Source organism: Nicotiana tabacum, chromosome 6, assembly GCF_000715075.1.
Source record: "Nicotiana tabacum cultivar K326 chromosome 6, ASM71507v2, whole genome shotgun sequence".
Classification (NCBI taxonomy): domain Eukaryota; kingdom Viridiplantae; phylum Streptophyta; class Magnoliopsida; order Solanales; family Solanaceae; genus Nicotiana; species Nicotiana tabacum.
The window spans coordinates 8,601,036-8,609,176 of NC_134085.1; positions in this window are offsets into that span (position 1 = coordinate 8,601,036).

Sequence of the window (8,141 nt, forward strand, 5' to 3'; positions counted from 1 at the left end):
TCAACAATAACATGTAAAAAAAATACGTTGTGACACGCAGCCCGATCCCACCATATAATCAGAATCAATATCATAATCCTCCTTATTTCATCATATCAAAATCACATATAAAATCTGTTGCAGCGTGCAACCTGATCCCACCCATATCAATATCGAACCTCCCTTATTCCACCTGTTGCAACATGCAACCCGATCTATAAACAAAATCAATTCATGTAATCAAATCAACAACTCAAATCACAAGAATTTCTATAATTAAAGAATATGAAAGCAAAGCCATAAAGGAACCTCATACCAAATCAAGGAATGCTACAATCAATACTAAGCAACAAGCCAAATCAAATATACGACAATTATTGTGTGCAAATAAGACAAGTAAGGCAGCTAGCAATTAATCATAGAATCATGGAAGAAACGAACATTTTAATACAAGAAGAATTAGATGATATGTAACAAGTTACGACATAGAAAACAATTAAGACATGTAACACTTAAGACTTGGAATGAGATAATTAATGAAATACGGGAAGCATGGAAACAACTATTTTGACGGTGCATGTACACTCGTCATCTCACATATACGTTACTACACTTGTAATTCACATAGCACATAGCTCAAGGGTTCCTAGTTACCTCAAATCAAGGTTAGACTCAACACTTACCTCGTTCCGCAAGCAAATCAAAGCTTAACCAGGTCCTTTCCTCTAAAATTCGCCTCCGAACCAACCGAATCTAACCATAATCGACTTAATATTAACAAACAAAGCTAGGGAAATCAATTACAATACATAAAGCTAAGATCTTTATACTTTTTTTAAAAGTCAACATCGGGCCCTCTTGGTCAAAATCTGAGATTCTGACGAAAACCCGATTACCCATTCACCTCGAGTCTGATTATGTAATTAGTTTCGACATACGAACAAAAACTCCTAATTCTACTAAAATCCCTAATTTCTACCATGAAATCCTAGATTTGATGCTGAAATCTTATAAAATGTAATAGGTGATTGAAAAGAAATAGATTAAAGTCACTTACCAATGTATTTAGGAAGAAAATCTCTTGGAACAATGCCTCTAGGGTGTTTAAGGTTGAGAGTTTGTGAAAAATGAGCTAAATCCTGTCTTCTTAGCTTTTTGTCCATGCGTAGATGTCGCAATTGCGATCTGGGGTTCGCAATTGTGAACCCTAAAAATGCGAGAAATCTATCGCAATTGCGAAGAAGCCGCATCTATGCTGCCATCGCAAATACGATGGTTTTGTTCGCAAATGCGACCAACTTGATCGTAATTGCGAACCAGCTCCTCCAGCCCCCAATTGCAAATTCAAAGAATTTGTTTGTAAATGTGAACTATCACAATTGCGATCCTAACTTTGCAAATGCGAGGTCTGAGACCTGTGTACAAAACTAGCAAGATCCTACTCTTTCAAACACTCTGCCACGCGTCTGAAACTCACCCGAGCCCTCGGGCTCTATACCAAACATGCACACAAGTCCAAAAATATTATATGAACTCACTCGCGCAATCAAAATACCAAAATAACACCTAGAATTGCGAATCGTACACCAAAACGAATGAAATTTTAAAAGAAACTTAAGAACATGAAAATTTACAATCGGAACGTCAAATCAACTCCGTTTTGCACCAAACTTTGTAGATAACTCATAAATACTGAAATGAAACTATACCAAGTTCCGAAACCAAAATTCAAACCCGATTTCAACAAAGTCAACTTACGGTCAAACTTAGGAATTCTTTTAGCCTTCAAGTTACTAATTTTCAACAAATCAAATTAAATTAAGTTAAGGACTTCCGAATTCGATTCCGGACATATGTCCGAGTTCCAAATCATGATACGGACCCGAGTGGGACCGTCATAATACTGATCGGGGTCCATTTTATAAAATGCTAATCGTAATCAACCTAAATGAGTTTTAAGGCTAAATTTCACACTTTTATCAATTTTTCATATAAATTTTTTTCGGAAATAGATACGGACTGTGCACGCAAGATGAGGAAGGCTAAACGGAGCTATTTAAGGTATCGGAACATACAAATAAAGGCAAAAAAAATGAAATTGACTTATCAGATCATCCCATTCTCCATTTCTAAAGCAAACGTTCGTCCTCAAACGGACATAGAAAGGTACTTGGACTGGTGAAAAGGTATGGATATCTACTATGCATGTTCGACTCGGACTCTCATGTGGATGCCTCGATCGGCTAACTTCTCCACTGCACTCGAACTAAAGGATAACTCTTAGACCTCAACTATCAAACATGTTGGGCTAGAATAGCCATCGGCTCCTCCTCAAAAGTCAAATCTTTGTCCAATCGGACTTAGCTGAAATCTAACATATGGGACGAATTCGGAGCATGGACATATAGAACACCGGATGAACTTCTGACAAATTAGATGGCAATGCCAGTCCATAGGCCACCCCACCCACTCTCTCAAGAATCTCAAAGGGTCTGATATACATAGGGCTTAACTTGCCCTTCTTTCTGAACCTCATCACACCCTTCATGGGTGAAACCTGGAGCAATACCATCTTTCCAACCATGAATGCAACATCACAAACTCTAAGGTCGGCATAACTCTTCTGCCTAAATTGGGCGGTGCAAAGTCGATCCTGAATAATCTTGACCTTATCCAAGGCATCCTGAACCAAATCGGTACCTAACAACCGAGCCTCTCCGGGATCGAACCATCCAATTGGCAAATGACACTGCCTCCCGTATAATACCTCATATGGAGACATCTGAATGCTCGATTGGTAGCTATTATTTTAGGCAAACTCCGCAAGCTGCAAGAACTGATCCTAAGAACCCCTAAAATCCACAACACAAGCGCGAAGCATGTCTTAATTGTACGCTCGGACTGTCCGTCCGTCTGAGGGTGAAATGTTATACTCAACTCAACCCGTGTTCCTAACTCAATTTTTACGGCCCTCTAGAAGTGCAAGTTAAACTGCGTACCTCGATCAGAAATGATAGACACGGGCACACCGTGAAGATGGACGATTTCACGAATGTAGATCTCAGCTAACTGCTTTGAAGAATAGGTAACTGCTACTGGGATGAAATGTGTTGACTTGGTCAACCTGTCCACAATGACCCATACCGCGTCGAACTTCTTCTGAGTCCGCGGGAGTCCAATAACAAAATTCATAGTGATACATTCCCACTTCCACTCAGGAATCTCTAGCCTCTGATGCTTGTACTTTACTTGCTGACAATTTAGACACCGAGCTACATATGCAACTATATCCTTCTTCATCCTCCTCCACCAATAATGCTGTCGCAAGTACTGATACATCTTGGCGGTACCTGGATGAATAAAATATTGGAAACTATGAGTCTTTTCAAGAATCAACTCACGAAGCCCATCCACATTGTGCACACAAATACGACCCTACATTCATAAAACCCCATCATCTCCAACAGTAACCTGCTTGGCATCACCATGTCGCATCGTGTCGCATTGTGTCCTTAAGGACAAGCAAATAGGGGTTATCATATTAACGTTCTCTGATGCGCTCATACAAGAAAGACCGAGAGACATTGTAAGCTAGAACACGATAGGGCTCCGAAATATCTAACCTCGTGAACTGATTGGCCAAAACGTGAACATCCGATGTAAGCGGCCTCTCACCAATTGGGATATACTCAAGGCTACCCATACTCACAGCCTTTCTACTCAAGGCATCAGCTACCACATTGGCCTTCCCGAGATGATACAAAATGGTGATATCATAGTCTTTCAACAGCTCCAACCACCTCATATGCCTCAAGTTAAGATCCTTTTGATTGAACAAATACTGTAGACTCCGATGATCCGTGAATATCTCACAAGACACACCACAAAGATAGTGCCTCCAAATCTTTAGCACATGAACAATGGCTGCTAACTCTAAGTCATGAACAAGGTAATTCTTCTCAACAACCTTCAACTATTGCGACGTTTATGCAATCACCCTGTCATCCTGCATTAATATTGCACCAAGCCTAATATGAGATGCATCACCATACACCGTGTAAGATCCTGAATTTGTGGGAAACACCAACACTGGTGCCATAGTCAAAACAGCCTTGATCTTTTAAAAGCTCATCTCACACTCATCCGACCATTTGAATGGGGCACCCTTCTGGGTCAATCTAGTCAATGAGGTTGTTATGGATTAAAACCCCTCCATGAACCAGCAATAATAACCCGCCAAACCCAAGAAACTCCGGATCTCTGTAGCTGAAATAGGTCTATGATAGTTCTGAACTGCCTCAATCTTCTTAGGATCCACCTTTATGCCCTCTGCCGATACAACATGCCCCAAAAATGCGACGGAGTCTAACCAAAACTCACACATTGAAAACTTGGCATATAACTTAATATCCCTCAAAGTTTGAAGTACAATCTGAAGATGTTGCTCATGCTCTTCTCGACTACGGGAGTAGATCAAGATATCATCAATGAATACAATCACAAAGACCCCAGATAGGGCTTGAACACCAAGTTCATCAAATCCATAAATGCTGTTGGGGCATTTGTCAACCCAAATGACATCACTAGGAACTCAAAATGTCCATACCGAGTCCGAAAAGTCGTCTTAGGGACATCGGATGCCCTAATCTTCAACTAATGGTAGCCAGACCTCAAATAAATCTTCGAAAACACCTTGGCACTGAAGCTGATCAAATAAATCATCAATCCTCGGCAATGGATGTCTGCTCTTGGTAGTGACTTTGTTCAACTGTTGATAGTCTACACACATCCTCATCGACCCATCTTTTTTCTTCACGAATAACATGAGTGCACACTAGGGCGAGACACTAGGTCTAATGAATCCATTATTCAGAAAATCTTGTAATTGCTCCTTCAATTCCTTCAACTCTAGCGGGGCCATACGGTATGGTGGAATAGAAATGAGTTAAGTGCCCGGAGCCAAATTAATGTAAAAGTCAATATCTCTGTCGGGTAGCATCCCTAGCAGATTTGCAGGAAACACCTCTGGAAACTCACGCACAACAGGTACTGAATCCATGGAAGGAACCTCCGCACTCGAATCACGAACATAGGTTAAATAAGCTCGACACCCTTTGTTGACCATACATCGAGCCTTCACATAAGAGATAACCTTGCTAGTAGAAGTGGCCAGGAGTCCCTCTCCACGCTAATCAAGGCAACCCCGGCATGGCTAAGGTCACCATCTTGGCGTGACAGTCCAATATAGCATGATAAGGTGATAGTCAATCCATACCCAAGAAAACATCAAAGTCTACCATATCAAGAAGTAAAAGATCTACACTAGTCTCAAGACTCCCAATAATAATCACACACGAACGATAGACACGATCTACAATAATAGAATCTCCCACAAGTGTGGACACATACACAGGAGCACTCAAACGAATCACGAGGGACAGCTAGATAGGAAGCAAAATAAGATGACGCGTAGGAATAAGTAGAGCCCGGATCAAATAGAACTGAAGCATCTCTATGGCAAACTAGAAAAATACATATGATAACAATGTCAGATGACTCGACCTTAGGCCTAGCTGGGAAAGCATACAATCAGGACAAGGCTCCACCACTTTGAACTAAGCCTTTGGGACGGCCTCTAGCTGGCCAGCCTCCACCTCTAACGACCTGACCTTCACCTCTGGTTGACTAACCCCTGCCTCTAGCTGGCTGAGCGGGCGGTAGAGCAACCGCTGCCGGAACAATGGCACAAGAACTCCGTTGTGGCATGCCGCCTAACAATCTCGAACAAAACCTCCTAATATGACCAGTACCTCCACACTCGAAGCACCCATCATGCTACTAAAGCTCAAGTTGACCCGAACGGGCTGGATAACCACGGTGATAGCTCTGAATCGGAGGCGCACTGATAGGAGCTGATAGTGCACTATAGGATGGTTGCCTAGAATGAGGCACATAAGGACCACGACTTCCTAAAGCACTATGAGATACCTAAAGCACTAACTTAAATGGTCTGGGAGGATAGCCTTTACCAAAAGTACCTCTGCCTCCAGATGAGGCACCACTAAAACTACCGGAATGACGAGGCCTATTATGAGACACTACCCCCTCTCCTGAGCACGAACTGTCTCGATCCGTCTGGCAATATCTACGGTCCTCTGAAAAGTAATATCATCTCCAGTCTTCTTGGCCATTTATAGCCTGATAGTGAAAGTGAGCCCATCAATGAATATCCTTACTGTCTCCCTCTCAGTAGGAAGCAAGATAATGACATGAAGAGCTAAGTCCACAAATCTAGTCTCGTACTGGGTAACAATCATGCTACCATACTGAAGACGCTCAAACTACATGCGGTAATCCTCTCTCAGAGTGACAGGGATGAACTTCTCTAGAAATAGTTATGAAAATTGATCCAAGGTAAGTGTAGGCGAACCAGCTGGTCTAGTCAACATATAATCTCTCCACCATCTCTTGGTGGAACCAGTCATCTGAAACACTGCAAAATCGACCCTATTGGTCTCAACTATACCCATATTCCGCAGCACCTCGTGGCAGCAGTCTAAATAATCCTATGGGTCCTCAGAAGATGCACCACTGAAATGAACAAGAAAGACCTTGGTAAACTTATCTAACCTCAACAAAGCCTTAGAAGACATAGCGGGCCTATTACAGGCATGCACCTCAACAATCAGCTGAACCACCCCAATTGATGGGGTTGCTGAAGTCTGATACTAGGGAGCCACCTACTCCAGAGTATGAGTAGAGGGAGTATGTGCTCCTCCTCCAACCCAAGAGATGGCTGGCGGCACTGGGAATGTACTAGTATGGGCCACACTCTCTATAAGGCCCACCAAATGGACTAAAGCGTCCTGAAGCACTGGAGTGGCTATAAATACCTCCAGGACCTGAGTTGATCCTATGGCTATAGTCTGAGCTGGAATCTCCTCCTCGTGAACAATTTGAGGCTCAACTATGGGTGTTGTTACTCAAGCTCTGGGCTGAGGTCTGCCTCTACATCGACCTCGGTCTCTGCCGCTGGTAATAGCTGCCATAGGAGGCTCCGACTCCTGTACGGCTATAGACACAGTGCGTGTTCTCGCCACCTGCATGAGAATAAGAATAGAATGGTTCAATCATCAATGATAGAATAAAATCGCATAACAGAGAAAGGAAGAAGTAAATTTTTTTCTAAACTCAAAGCCTTTGAAGATAAGTACAGACGTCTCCGTACCGATCGTCCAGACTCTACTAAGTTTGCTCGTGACTCGTGAGACCTAGGCAACCTAGTGCTCTGATACCAACTTATCACGATATGGAATTACCACCCTCGGGACCGTGATGGCACCTAACATTTCATTTTCTAGGCAAACCAACGTTAAAATAGCTTCTAGCCATTTTTAACAATTTAAATTAAATGATAACCAAGAATTAAATAAACTGAAACGGAGTGAGAAAATCATAACAATGGCGATATCTAGATATAATCATAGAACTGGTGTCACAAGTGCACGAGCAACTAGAATAATACGAATAATGGTCTGAATAAAGGTGTACTATTTGAAATGAAATAAACAACTAGAATAAGGTAGAAGGGGACTTCAGGGATGTGAACGTCGAGCAGCTGTACCTCAAGTCTCTATCAGGCAATCAATCTGAGCAATCTACTGACCACTGCTAGGACCGACTCCAAAATCTGCACAAGAAGTGCAGAGTGTAGTATAAGTACAACCGACCGCATGTACTTTGTAAGTGCCGAGCCTAATATAGATGAAGTAGTGCGAGGCTAAAGCGGGTCAGTTACAATAACTTGTACTCACTGTAATGATAATAATAATAGGAAACATACACAAGAAAAGTAAGACAGTTAATTTCTGCAAATAACCTCAATCCTCGAAATCAATAAAACTAGAAACAAAAAACTTTTTATAATTCCAACGGTGGAAAAACCCTAACTGCCACCTTCAACCACCGAAATTGCCCGAATCAATGGCTTCCAAATCCATTAAAGGCCTAGGGTTTTGAGTAGCCATGGATGTTGTCGTCTCTCCCCAACTTCAAGTTGTGGGAGAGCCCATCCAAATCAGTATAGAAACACGCCCAAAAAGCAATACAAAGCAGTCATATTTAACGTAGCTACAAGGAAAGCATTCTGCCGCAAATTCATC